This window comes from Sphaerodactylus townsendi, linkage group LG08, assembly GCF_021028975.2.
Source record: "Sphaerodactylus townsendi isolate TG3544 linkage group LG08, MPM_Stown_v2.3, whole genome shotgun sequence".
NCBI lineage: Eukaryota > Metazoa > Chordata > Lepidosauria > Squamata > Sphaerodactylidae > Sphaerodactylus > Sphaerodactylus townsendi.
Genome location: NC_059432.1, coordinates 111,801,032 through 111,815,144, shown reverse-complemented (window position 1 = coordinate 111,815,144; position 14,113 = coordinate 111,801,032). Strand labels below are relative to the sequence as shown.

Sequence of the window (14,113 nt, the reverse complement as noted above, 5' to 3'; positions counted from 1 at the left end):
ACAGGAGTCGCAGGGGTGTGGGGAGGATCATAGCCCACCTGCCAGGGGCACGAGCTGCTTCAGCCAGATGAGAGGGCAGAGGGCAGTGATGGTGAACCTTTTCGAGACCGACTGCAGCCCAAATTGCAACCCCAAACCCACTTATTTGTCGCAAAGTGCCAACACGGCCATTTAACCTGAATGCTGAGGTTTTAGTACAGAAAAAACAGTTGGCTCCAAGGTGCGCGTTACTCAGGAGTAAGCTTGGTGAAGCAACTGTGCAACACTTCGAATGGGTGAATCACTAGGAGGGTTTACTCAGAAGCAAGCCCCATTGCCAGCAACTGAGCTTACTCCCAGGTAAAGGATCGTGCCCAGACCAGCCTAGATGTGTGTGTGTGTGTGTGGGGTGATTTTCTGCTCCCCCACATGACGAATTCTGTGCATGCGTGCCCACAGAAAGAGCTCTGAGTGCCACCTCTGGCACCCGTGCCATAGGTTCGCCACCACTGACATAGGAGGAGCTTCTTAGTGCAGCCAGGGGAGACCAAGGGAGCAGCCGTCGTTCGACCCCCCACCCCCAACCCCAGGCCTCCTCTGTTCAAGGGGCACGGAGGTGTCTTCCTTGGTGGATAAATGGAAGCCCCCCCACCCCGTCCCTTCGCAAAACACGCCAGGCTTTCCGCCTCTCCGAAGGGGACGGGACGGTTATGAGCAGGGGCTGCTTTTCAGTTCCAGCACAGCCCCTCACGACTGACCGCAGGCACAGAAACTCTCCAGGGCATGGAAAAGGGGCAATCGGCTCCCGCTGATCATGAGAGCCACGCTTGTTGCGGCAGGGGGCCTCGGCTGACTCCGCCAGGGTGCCAGCCGCCCCCAAGGCCATGTGGCCCTTTGGCACCAGAGAAGGAGGAGTCCGTCACTAGGCAGCCACGGGGCAAGCCTCACACGTGGCCTCTTGCTCCAGGTGGGCAGAAGTGGTGCCCCCCCCGGGAATCCCCGCCAGACCACACAAGTTCCCTCCCCCCCCAGGAAGAATCCTTTCCCCTCACCTTGCAGAACAGGTGCAGAGCCCAGGTAGTTGGCACGAAGGGGCCGGAAGGCCTCACCTTCCGCCTGGCCCAATTAAACTGCCCCAAGTGACTTCCTGACAACCTCAAACCCCCTCCCCTGCCCCGATTTCAGGTCTCACTTTGGTCTTCCTCAGCAGCTCCAGAGAGAGGAGCAGAGAGACTCCCCCCCTTTGCACTCCATTTAGGCTGGAAGCCCTGGAGGAAGTCAGGGGCCAGCTGTCAACGTCAAATGAAGGGGGGCGGGGGGGGGGAGAGCACAAAAGGCCAGGACTCTACGCTACACACAGGAGCAGCGCCCTGATCCTCAGCCGGACCTCACTCGTGAATCGGAGAATCACATGGCCCTTTGGCACCACGCTAAGGATTACAGCGCCCCTCCCCCAAATTCTGCTCATCACGGCCCTAAGTGACGACAGCCTTGCAAGAGGATGAAAGGGGAGACGATGGCCCACGGGCCTGGCAAACCTCCCATGCAGCACCCCCACCCCCCGTGCAGCCCAACGAGGCCCTCGTCCTGGGCAAATCTGAGGCTCCAGGCACCTTCAGAGAAAGCCCACAGTCGAGAAGCAGAAGAAGAACCACCCCCACCCCCCAAGCCGACAACGGGGGCCCCTTCCCCTGCTTCCCTCCCCTTCCACAAAGAACGGAACAAGTAGCCCAGAATCCCATTCCTCAAAGCAGCCTGGCTGGCCGTTGCCCAGACAAAAGAACCCCCACATCCGAACTCGAAGGGCCGGGTCTCTGCACCAGGAGACCCCCAGTCAGCCACCTTTGCCGATTCTGAGCACAGGTGGGCCTTCATCGTCCCTGTTAAAGCAAACCAGCTGGCCGCCGTGGGTACGCGCTGTGGCCGTGAGTTCCTGGACCTCCTGACCGACAACTCTGTTATGTGCCCAGAAGTTCTACTATGATGGAGAGGAAGAAAGAGATTATCCCTCCTGCTGCCCCATGCCAAGGCTGCCCCACGGCTCTTTCCAGGGCCACCGGTAGCAGCAGACGAGGAAGCCAGAACCAGGCTGCGCTGCTCGCTCACTTCACGAAATTCCCGTCTCTGGTCCCACTAAGCAGACTTTGGCCGGAGCCTACGAAGAACCGCCTGCGAGCAGTCAGGGAAACGCCCACCTTGCTCATGGGCCCACGGGCAGACTTCTCCGCCCTTTGCGGGACTGTCAACCACGTCACGGACCACGTGGCTCTCCACTCTCCAAATCTCCAGAGTGGGCCCCGTGGGCACCCCTTTCCGGGAGCCCATCAGGCGTCCTCAGGAAGTGGGCAGGGCCAAGTGGGGCACCGGAGACTTCATGGGCCCGGCAGATTTCTAAATCTGTTGCATTGGCCACAACCAGGAACTCAAACCCATCCCACGCAGCCCCAGTGGCAGGAGAAGGAAGCCTGGTGGGGGGGCTGCTCGAGGGACCAGGGTGGCTGATCTCGGCAAGTGTTTCAGCAGCAGGTCCCTTGGAAAGAGTGCTCTCTGGCCACACAGAACAAGAGAGACGGCAGGTTCACTCTACCCGTCCCACGCCCAGGGAGCAAGTTAATCATCGACCACCAAAAGGCAGAAAAACATCACCTGACAGAGAAGAGATGGGAAATCCCCCCCCCAAACTGTGCCGAGCAGCTTTTGCTACTCCAGCAATTCCACCTCCCCAGCCTTCAAAAAAAAAAATCCCCAATGGGAAACTTAGAAGGGAAACTGGAAACAGCCACAACCCAACCCCACCTCTCTTCCCCTTCTAAAATGCTGAGTAGCGTGCCAGATCAGGATCCGGGAGAGCCACGTTCGAATCCTTGCTCAACCATGGAAGCTCACTGGGTGACCTGGGGGCCAGTCGCACGTAACACAACTCAACCTACCTCACAGGGCTGTTGTGATAAAAAGGAGAACAGAACCCACCAGGGAGAAAGGCAGCGTCTAAACAAAGGAAAGAAAATAAACACAATAAAACTGTCATTAACCTACATCCATGGGAAACTGGGGTTGCCAGCTAACCAAAAAAAATTGTTAATGACCTTACTTTTATTCATTTACTTCATTTAAATTCTTCAAGGTGGGTCACGTGATTCTCCACTCGTTCACATTTATCCTCACAACAACCCTGTCACGTAGGTGAGTCCAAGAGAGTGTGAGGAGCCCAACGTCACCCGGCACGGGGCTTTGCCGTCTTCTGAAGCGTGCCGGGTGGATCGCCCAAAATGAAAGCTCCGCCAGCTGGCCCCAGTTCTCAGGGGGGCCTGTTCCTTTCCTGCTGTTCCAGGCTGAGCAGACTGAGCCGTGCGGAGCCACAGAGGCCGGCCTTTGCTGCTGCTCATCCCTGACATGCCTGACTGAATACAACTCCTGTGGCTGCCCCAACAGCAACGCTTGCATCGCATTAGCCACACGCTTCACTTCCGCAATATGCACAATCGCCTCTCAGCTTTTACCATTGCTTCTGCCAAGTACTACTTCAAAAATCCCTTATGGGAAATCCTCCCTCTTTCTTTCTTTCTCTCTCTCTCTCTCTCTCTCTCTCTCTCACACACACGCACGCACGCACGCACGCACGCACGCACACACTGAACATTCTGGAAACAGAATTCAACAAATAATTAGGGTTCCTGTGCTTCATCAAAAGCCTTGAATCAGTTCAATAATCCTGCTTGATTAAACTGGGCTGGCCAATACATTGTAAACCCCTTAAGTGTTTGCAACAATCTGAAAACCCACATACAAGAGAACCTGTTCCGTGGAACATCTTGGTACCCTCTAAAGGGGTGGGGGTGGGGAAGCCATTTTCTTCCAAATGCTGTTTGGGTCACATGCAAAAGCATACAGATTTAATTGATCAACTGATTCATCTACTAAGCTTTATTTAATAAGAGGGTAGGTAAAGGTCAAGGGAGTCCCCTATGTGAGCACCAGGTTGCTCTGACTTATGGGGTGACGTCACATCTCAACATTTACCAGGTGGACGATGTTTACAGAGTGGTCAGCCATGGCCTTCCCCAATTGCCCGCAGAAAGCTGGCTACTCATTTGACCAACTTCGGAAGGGTGGAAGGCTGAGTCACTCCTGAAACTGACTTCTGTCAGGATCGAACCCAGGTTGTGAGCAGAGCTTGGACTACGGCACTGCAGCTGACCGTGGGGCTCTTGTTAATCAGATGAGAGAGCTATAAATAGCGCTTTAATCCACCTCTAAAGCGGCTTCCATTCTCCACTGGACAGCGCGTGTCCCGTTCACAAACAGCACAACCTTCCTGCACGTTATGCCTCTGCAAGACTGACCAGTCGTAATGACACGAATAACTCTGCTGTAAGCTTGACCGCCACGGGAGAAAAATGCAGGACAGTATTTTTTGAAATATTTCCCCAAAGCATTCCCTGACTTGGCACTCCTTCTAAGATCTTCCCGGCCAGCTCAAAGGTCTCTTGTTTGCATGGCCAACTATGGAAAACTCTGCTCAGCTCACCCGATTCCAGGACACTCATCCCTGTGAGCTCCCCTCCCTGCCTCGCATGCATGAGGCGCAGGACGCACAGGGGTGCAATTCTGCCTCAGCACCAGCCCCCTGGGAAGATCCAGCAGCGAGAGAGCATCTTACCAGTGGTCCTCAGCTGAGGAGTCGGTGCCCAGGACCCGTGCCGGTGGAGCAGGGGCCGGCCGCCTGCCTATCTGCAAGGGAAGCCCCACCAGTGAACTATTTGGTCTCAGCCCTTTGGGAAAAAAGGAGACTTTTGCCTTATCAAAAAAAGCTCTTGGCATGGCTTGTCTAGTGCTTTTAAACACACACACACTCTTGCAAGATTGAAGAGGGAGGTGGGGGGAGGATGTGGCTGCAGCTCCCTCAATTCAAAGTGGACAAATGAGCGCCCCCCCCCCCGCTGCCCCCACCCCGTGCCCCCTCTGGGTCTGCAGAAGCCCCGATGTTATCTGCAGGGCCAAAAGCACGGGTGACCAAGCCCTTCCTCACTGGCACAATGGGCCCCTTTGTGCTCCGAACTGAAGGACTCCTACAATGGCAGCAGGCCACAAACATGGGAAGGGGGGGGGGGAGTCCTTTCCATGGCCTGGAAAAGCAGGGCTGGGGGACAGGGGCAAGCAAGCACAGGGCAACCCCGCTGGAGCTCCACGGAGACTGCATGCCCCTCGAGGCCCCCGGTCTTTGCTCGCCCTGTCTGGATGACTTCCCCTTTCAGCCAAATGCATTCAAAAAGGTAAAGGGGGCAGCCAAGACGAATGAAAAGTCCTCACACACACGGCTAACACAATTCCATGAGGCACATCACTGAACGGCACTGCACCCCATAATGCCCAACCAGACATGCGTCAGGTGCCCTTTTCCGAGTGGCCTGTTTCATAGGCAGGGCCACCTGAGCAGGCACCCCCAGCCCCGCCCCCCCCGCCCCCAGACCCAGCCATTGGTGGGCGACATCTAGCTCCTTGACAGCAATCTAATGTAATCCAAACTACATTAGCAAAAAGCAACCATTTCACACAGTTCTATATTTACATTTCCGCTTTTCTTCTCAAAGGAGAATCAAGGGACCTTAGAACCTCCTCCTTTTTCATTCTCACAACCACCTCCTCTTACAAATGGTTTGGCTGGGGGAGGACGGCAGAGCTTTGCCCCCGGTCACCCAGGGAGCTTCCACGGCCGGCTGCAGATCCCAACCCACGTCTCCTAGAATTAAAAGTGCAGGCAAAGAACAATACTCCAGCGGTGAGCCCAGGTGCAGAACACATGTCAAATCACACACGCAACATATCAAGCTATTCAGCATCTAAAAGACTGCATAGAAGACATTTGCATCTGTTACGGTGGATGGCAACAGCCCTTTAAAAAATCAGATCACTCAAGGAAGTGAGTCAGGCCAGAAACTATAAGTAAAGTCACAGGATGAATCCCAGTCTCACACATTCTGGACAACAGAAGAGCAGAATTTTCCAGCACAGCTACGCACATCGCCCTGATACAGTCCGTGGGTGCATGTGTCAAATTTCTCCCTTCTGTGCTACAGTAGGTTGACAACTCACCCATGCAAGAGTCTCCTACGTACACGTCGTTTATCTCCTCCTCTTGCTGTGCCCCAGACAGTCCCGAGTCCCACCTGGACTGTGTACAAAAAGGCTTGAGCCAACTGACCAGCCAGTGTTCCTTCCTCCACGGAGAACTTTTAAGCGGTCTCATGATGACCATCAACTTCCATCAAGACACCAACACCCAGGAGAGCCCCCAGAGATATGTCGTCTGGGGACTCTCCTGGGTGGGTGGGGGGCTTGGGGGGTCACATCAATTTGGAGGGGGTCACATCAGTTTGGAGGGGGAGGGTCTATCTTTACCTGAAGAGAGTGCAGGTGGGGGCTGTCTGAGCCTTAAAAGATTTTAAATAAACACAACTGTTCTAAAAAATGACCCTCACATACAGTCAAAACACAGAGGAGATAAGAACTTAAGAACATAAGAACCAGTATCAGGAACATAAGATCCATAAGAACATAAGATCCAGTATCAGGAAGAAGAAGAAGAGTTTGGATTTATATCCCCCCTTTCTCTCCTGCAGGAGACTCAAAGGGGCTGACAATCTCCTTGCCCTTCCCCCCTCACAACAAACACCCTGTGAGGTAGGTGGGGCTGAGAGAGCTCCGAGAAGCTGTGACTCGCCCCAGGTCACCCAGCTGGCATGTGTGGGAGTGCACAGGCTAATCTAAATTCCTCAGATAAGCCTCCACAGCTCAAGCGGCAGAGTGGGGAATCAAACCCGGTTCCTCCAGACTAGATACACAAGCTCTTAACCTCCTACGCCACTGCTGCCACAACCAAAAAGGCCCCAATAAATTTCAGGCACAGGATTGACTCCAAGCCCTAGAACAGGTTTTCTGACGTTTACAAATTCGGCTCCTGCCCTCTCCTTCCCCCGCTGATGACCAGCCTTTGCCCAGCCGCACTTCACAGCCGCTGGCAAGCATCACAGACTGCAGGGCAAGCATCACGCAGCGCTCAGACACTCCCTGCTGTCCTCAACGACTTCTTCTGCCAACGCTCTGTGTTAACGCCCTCCAATGCAATTCTGGACTGCATCAGTACGAATCCAGTGTCCAGATGGAGGGTTGTAACAGAACCACTTTATTCTGAATTGGTCAGACCTCCCCTGGAATACTGTGTCCAGTTCTGGGCACCACAATTCAAGGATACGACAAGCTGGAACGGGTCCAGAGGAGGGCAACCAAAATGGTCAAAGGATCTGAAATCCATGCCCTACAAAGGGAGACTTAGGGAGCAGCTGGGGATGCTGAGTTTTGTGAAGAGAAAGTTAAGAGGTGATACCATAGCCATGTTTAAATATTTGAAGGGATGTCATGTTGGTGAGAGAGCAAGCTTGTTTTCTGCTGCTCCAGAGACTAGGACACACAGTAATGGATTCAAGGTACAGAAAAAGAGATTCCACCTAAACATCAGGAAGAACTTCCTGAGGATAAGGGCTGTTCGACCGTGGAATCCGCTGCCTCGGAGTTCGGTGGAGGCTTCTTTGGAGGCTTTTAAATAGAGGCTGGATGGCCACCTGCCAAGGGTGCTTTGAACGTGTCTTCCTGGATGGCAGGGGGTTGGACTGGATGGCCCTGGCAGTCCCTCCCAACTCCATGCTTCCATGATCCCAGGCCAGGCCCAGGAGAACTGAAGGAGCATTTTGAGCCAAATCCCGCTCAGGAGATGAGACACTGACTGGAATTCTGCCAGCTTCAGCACCAGTTGGAACAGGCCTTTCCCAGGACAACAGTGAGCCCCCGGCCTCCAGACGGAAGGAAACCCAATTCATGCCACTGCTGCCTCATTTCCAAGTGCTGTTCAGGATTTCTTCTTTTCTTCAACATGCCCGTCACACTCAGTGCCCCAGGAGAGCAGCATATATCCCAGGGCTCAACAAATCCCAGGCGCCATGTTGCCACAGCATCTACAAATGTCACTGTGCGGCCTAGCAATGAATTTACAGCCGTGCTCTCTGCAATCTGAAATAGAAACCTATCATTCCCCATCAGAATGTTTTGCTGTGTGTCCTACCAACAATTCCGCCCTCAAATCCTTGCCACTGCCTGACTGTGTGTCAACCAGGCACCTGGCTCTTCTTAACTCTTCAAGCAGAAGATTCCAAAGTCTACGCTGCAAAACCAGGCTCCACAAAGCCTCACTCCGGCATCGGACGTGCACGACCAGCGGCTGGGAGCCGGCAGGAGACTTTGCAACCCCGTGGAGCGTGACTGCCACTGAACCCGCTGACAACCTCTCCATCAGCAGACACGCCCCTGGCAGGAACTCCTCCGGCTGCGCGAAGGCCGAGTTGGAGAATGTGTCATGCTTTCCTCCACCAACGGCTCCGTTACAATACGTGTGACATCATGGCTTAATGAATACCTGGAAATTTTACAAATCTCCCCGCTAATTTTTAACAAAGCTCTCTGCTCAATGCCCACTTTATCATTTCCCATCTTGAGCTTTCTGGTATAATGCAGGCTTTTGTTCCAGAATTTCAGTTTCAGGAAGACTATTGTATCTCGCAAGCACTGAGCCCAAATGGTATTTACATTTGGAAAAGGGGCATTCCTGGTAGAGCGCAATGTTTTTGCAGACGGCGAGAAGCAAGGCTGCATTCCGTTCAGCAGGACAGACTTGCAAGCGAGGAGTTCCTGCATCAACTGCCCCACTGGCCGGTCCCAGCGACCGGATCGCAGGTTTCAGCCACTGGAGTCCATCAGGCTTCCTTTCAAGGGACAGCCCACAGAATCACGTGCCGTCCAGGAAGACTGGCGCTGGATGTAGGAAAGGACGGGTCACTCGGCCCAAGCAGGTGCCAGAATGAACTGTGAGGGCTGCCCCTCCTCCCAGGCTTCACATCACTCACGGCTGCAGCCCCGGCCGGCAAGATGCTCCTGCAGCTGTGGAATCAACGGCCTGGCACTCGCTGCAGGCGCACCAACCCCGAGAGCAGAAGCATCTCTGCCAGTTCCCAGCGAAGTCTTCGTGGCACATTCTGCTGGGGGCTCCCAGTGCCTGGCAGAGCCACTCCAGATCCTGTCTACACCCACTGTTGTTTGGGTTGACTAAACTCTGGTCCTGTGAAGCGCTCTGCGCACATGCTCTTTCCCTCAAGCCGGCCCTGGACAACTCCCAGCATCCCCGTCACATCCACAACACGCCCTGCGCAGAAGCACCTCTCCCTTGCCTTGGAAACGCCCTGCCTGTGAGGCTGGCCCAGCATGGCTCTCCTGGTATAACCTTAGAGGCTAGGCCACTCAGGTGCCTGCAGGGAGCACCCACTCCAGATGTTATGGATCATACTTATTGCTCTTCGCCCTCCGGCATGGTGGTCAATGGGCCATGCGGGCAGGGGCTGATGGGAATTGTAGTCCATAACATCTGGAGTGCCAAAGGTTCGCCACCACTGCACTAGGCTGTCTGCCTTTGAACTCAATGGTTTTATCACTTTGTGCTGTTCTGTGACCTGCATCTGGCCCAGGGACCATTTTACCGCCCCCATTTTAGGTTAGGCAGTTCAGGCTTCATGCCGTTTCCATGCTCTGCCTTGTCCTTCAGTGGAGTGACGCTTCGACCAGCCCTCAGAAGAGGCGGCACATAAATGCTGTGAATGGAGGGATACCACCAACCCACAAGGGCCCCTTGGAATACAGAGGCGGGGGGGGGGGGGGGGCAGAAGAGCAGGTGGCCTCAAAGGGAACCTCTGCATGCCAAGCAATGTGCCTGCCTCCCCTGCTGACACCCCAGAGGTGCCCGGCCCACGCTGCCCACGCCCTTTCCTTCTGGCAGGGCAGACCTGTATGCAGGTACGATCCAAGGGCGGCCCCATTACTCATATGGGGAAAATCTGTTGTGTGGATTAGTGGTTGGGGAACTAAAGCGCTGTCCTCTTTCTTAATGACAAGGTGAGCACAGGAGTCATGGAATCGGTCTCTTCCGCAGGCGGAGTCCCGAAAGCAAAGGGGCTGCCTGCTGCAGTCAAGTGGCCGTTTCAACATGGCAGCCAGAGCCAGGAGGGCGAGGGGGAAGAAGCGCCCACCGCAGACGAAGGAAGAGCTCCACAGGGAAGTGCAGCCCCTCCCACTAGTAACCTCGCCTGCTGTCTGCCCGGCAAATCGTCATTTTGGGTCCGGAAGCTGACAGTCCAGGCACTTAATCAAGAGCAAAAAGGAATTATACAGCGGTTCTAAGTACAACAGCCTGTCGAGGTAGGACTGATTTGCCTGTTCACCTGCCATGCCACTTCACACACACACACACACACTCTGCAGCCCCCTTCTATTAGCCTTATTGGCACCCGCATATCTGGCCGGGCACTCCAAACGGACGCCATGCTCCTGAACTCACCCCCTGAGCCTTTGAGGCTGGCTCCACGTCCGGGGCGCCCCTGTCCCGCCCACCCACCAGGTTCCCCGCAGGCTCCAAAGGGCTGGGGGCCGCACTTGGAGACCCGGGTTCAGATCCCAGCACAGCGGGTGAGCTTCGGGCGTGGCCCAGGCGCCCTCCTTCAGGCGACCCGGCCTACCTCGCAGGGCTGTGGGGTGCCACCCAGCACCACCCTGAGACCCAGCAGCCCCGAGCCGGGCATGGAGGCGGAGGCCACCGGGACAGGGGCAGCGGGAGGAATCCCCGGACTTGGCGCCGCCAGGGCGGGGGGATCGGGGGGGGGATCACGGCCACCCACACCCCTGCGGGCGGGGCTCCTCCGCCACCCCCTCCCCCTCCCCCTCCCTCCACACGTGCTCCCCCGGCCGGCCTTCCTCATACCCGGCCTCCTCCTCCTCCTCCTCCTCCTCCGGGTCCCCCCCCCCGGGCGGCTGCCTGGCTCTGGGGGTCCCGTCCGGGGTGGCGGGGAGCCCCCCCACGATCCGTGCCGCCGCCGCCGCCTTCCTTCCGCCCCAGGCTCGGTCGCAGACGGAAGTGACGTCAGGTGCGGCGCGACGCGGGGGGCGCGCGGGGTGGCGGGTGCGCAGGTACCAGAGGCTGCCCTCGTCCCCCCCTCCCCCCCTCTCGGGGCCGTCTGGGCGGGTGGGGGGCAGGAGACCCCTGACCCCTCCCCCCACCCGCCCCCCTCCCCGGGTCTCCCAGCCAAAGCGTGAGCTTCTGAAGCCCGCGCTCTGAGCCGACTCTCTGTGCCTCCCTACTCCACCCTTGACCTCCGGCCGCCGCCCCCCCCCCCGGCCGGGGACTCCTTCCCCTTGGGGTGCTCGGGCCCCTCCTCCCCAGGGAACGCCCCTCGAGGGCTCAGGTGGGGCCCTGAGCAGAGCGTTGCCTCACCTGTTGGGCCAGGTGGGACCACGCCCTTGGGCAGCCCCAGGCCCTCCTCCTCCTCCTCCCTCCGCAGAGGACGCCCGGCGTCGCCCTCGTGTCAGCCGCTGCTTCAGCCGGGAGACCTGGCGGAGCCCCCTTCCTCACCCAGGAGGCGACCCCTCGAAGGAAGGAGGCCTCCCCGTCACCCCAGTGCTCGGTGGACCAGGACCGTGGCCGCTGGACTCCCTTGACAGAGGCAGGCACCGCCGTCGTGGCTCCTTCCCTGAGGTTGCCCGCGCGGGCTGGGCAAGCAAAGGCTGCTCCGCCAAAGTGGCTGACGGGCGACCAGTCCCTGCCTCTCCCGGGGCCACTTCGGAAAGACCCCGCTGAGCGGCTGCCCCAGAACTCTCTTGAGAGCCAAGATTATTTATTGGTTTGTTCGCAACCTTCGCCATCCATCCTTCTCACACAGCGTCACAAAAATTGCAGTCCACACAGCACTATAGATCAACGTCCTATTAACGTATCAAATCAACTCTGTGGCCCATTTCCTACAGCGCAACCCTGTTCCCTGCGCAGGAAGCCCCCCCTTGAATAGTTTGCAGAAGGTGGGGGCTTCTCTGACTTCCGCAGGCAGGCAGGCAGGCCATTCCTCATGGTGGAGGCCCCAACAAAGAAGGCACGTCCAAGGACAGCTGTTGGTTTTGCCCACTTTATAGGTTGGCACCTGCAGATGCCCCTGTTGGCTTTGAACGAAGTCACTTGGGCAAAGCACAGGGAGAGAGGCAGCCCCACGGGCAAGAGGGGCCCAAACCGTGGGAGACTTCGTAGGGGGTGGCCAATGCCTTCAACTGAGCCTGGTGTCTGCAGAATAGGAGCAACGTGCCTGCTCCGTCCAGCTCCTGTTAATAGCCGAGCCAATCTGATTTTGAGGGGAGACTCGTGCTCAGTGCATTACGCTGGTCTATGCCATCTGGCACCTAAAGAGCCAAGTGAGGTCATCTTTGGTGGAAGCTAAAGCAGCGAACTTCCGCATTTTGAAAACGTTCAGGTTCTCTTTTAGCATTAAAGAATCTTTTTCAAGCACCGCTTTCATCCAAACCATCACTCTCTGCTCTCTTAAACACAGAACTTGGATAAAAGAGCATTATATTGCCCCGGAGGGCTATCAGCAAGACTTGCCTTTTTCTGCAGTCGCACCTGCCATTTTATTTCTCACAGAATAGGGAGGGAAATCAGTGGGCACAACTGTAGAAAAAGGCAAGTCTTGCCAATAGCACTCCAGGGCAATATTTTTATCCAAGCTCTGTTTAACAGAGCAAAGAGTGATGGTCTCGACAAAGGCAGCACTTGAAAATGATTCTTTAATGCTAAAAGAGAATTGGAAAAGGGGGTGGGGACAGAACGGGGCAGGCACTGGGACCCCAGCGGAGCATTCCACCCTGAAGAAGCTCCTGGAAGATGTGGATTAATTCTCACCTCTCCTCTGAGATCTCTTTGCCGGGAAAGGTCTGGTGACCAGTCTCGATGTTGCTGTGGCGTGAGTCCATGTGGCCAGGTTGGCCAGGTCAAGGTAAGGGCCCCCCCTCCAGGCTAGGCTGAACTGGTCGAAGGCCCTCCTTGCAGCTACCTGAACCTGCTTCTCCAGCACACACACCCCCAGGGGGAGGGGGCGAGTGTCCTTCCCAGCCAGCATCACTTTGGCCTTTTCAGGGCTTCCATGGCGATTCGTGGCCTCTGCCACGTGATCAGGAGATGTGGAGAAAGTTTTCTGCTTCTGGTATGACCACATTGATGACAACCAACCATGAAGCTGCTCATGGTTTGTCCTAAGTTCACAAGAGAGCCCCATCTGTGTCTCTGAGGCCTCCTTTCCCAGGGAGTTCCGTCCCACCCTGGCAGCCAGCAGGTCTTTTCTCCCCCCCGCCCCCCCGTGGCCTCCTTCCAGCCTCCCCTCTGGCTGCTGAGCAGTGCCCCCTCCGTCCCAGATAGTCAGTGTGATCAAAGCCTGGCCCCAGTTTACTGAGCCAGCAACATGACCAGTGTAAAGACCATTTGGCACGTCAGCCGTCAGTCACTCCGTCTTTGTGATAAGGTTTGTGGATAAGAGCTGCTTGGGAAACCTCCCTGTCAGTTATGTACCTCTCAAGTCAGCCTCCCCTCAAGCACACACCCCTCCCCCCCCAGGCCCAAGAACTCCCAAGGGCCAGTGTTTCTCCAGTGCAGAGTAGAAGCTGTGTGGTATAGTGGCTAGAGTAGTGGGTTGGCTTCTGGGAGACCTGGATTCAAATCCCCCCTGGGCCAGGAAAGCTCCGTGCGTGACCTTGGGCCAGTCATAACCTCTTGCCAAGGAGAAAAATGGAAAGACTGGCATGTATTTGGCTAAGGGATTTGCTTAATGAAAAGCTGGCAGCAGTTTTGTGCCTAGAGGGCTGATTCCCCCCCACCCCCACCTCACCAAATGGCTGTGGCCCCTCCCTGCTGCTTCTCCCAGGCACCCCTCCCTCCCAGAGCAATGCCAGGAGACTGGAGGAATGGTCATCTCCTGGTGAGACCCAAGTGGGGGCCCCTCTCCTGCTTCTTGGGGGGTGTTTTAGTAATAACAACAGAGTCCATTTGAACTCAGATCCCCCCCACATCTTTCCCTAGTGAGAGGGCAGTGATACACCCACCCCCTTTTTGTTCCTTAGCTCAAAGTGAGTACCCCACCCTTTCTGCCAGCAGCAGCTGCAGTCTGGACCCCTTGGGCTGGCTGCAGGGTGAGGAGGGAGCCTCCCTGGTCTTGGGACTGAGGGC

At 56.3% G+C, this 14,113-nt stretch overlaps 1 protein-coding gene across 2 annotated transcripts in view; it reads right to left on the bottom strand.

Annotated features, from left to right (window-relative positions):
• The window catches only part of ATP13A3 (ATPase 13A3), a 48,211-nt gene extending 37,238 nt beyond the window's left edge, over positions 1-10,973 (bottom strand). Inside the window, exons 1-2 of one of the 2 annotated variants that reach the window (XM_048505482.1) lie at positions 3,071-6,269; positions 2,910-2,967 (exon numbers count right to left, since the gene is read on the bottom strand). The gene's annotated coding sequence lies outside the window, so the exon portion shown is untranslated. Of the gene's footprint in view, positions 1-2,909; positions 2,968-3,070; positions 6,270-10,834 lie in introns of those variants that run through there. The other variant, XM_048505480.1, reaches the window with a different exon arrangement.
• Positions 10,974-14,113: the final 3,140 nt, after the last annotated feature.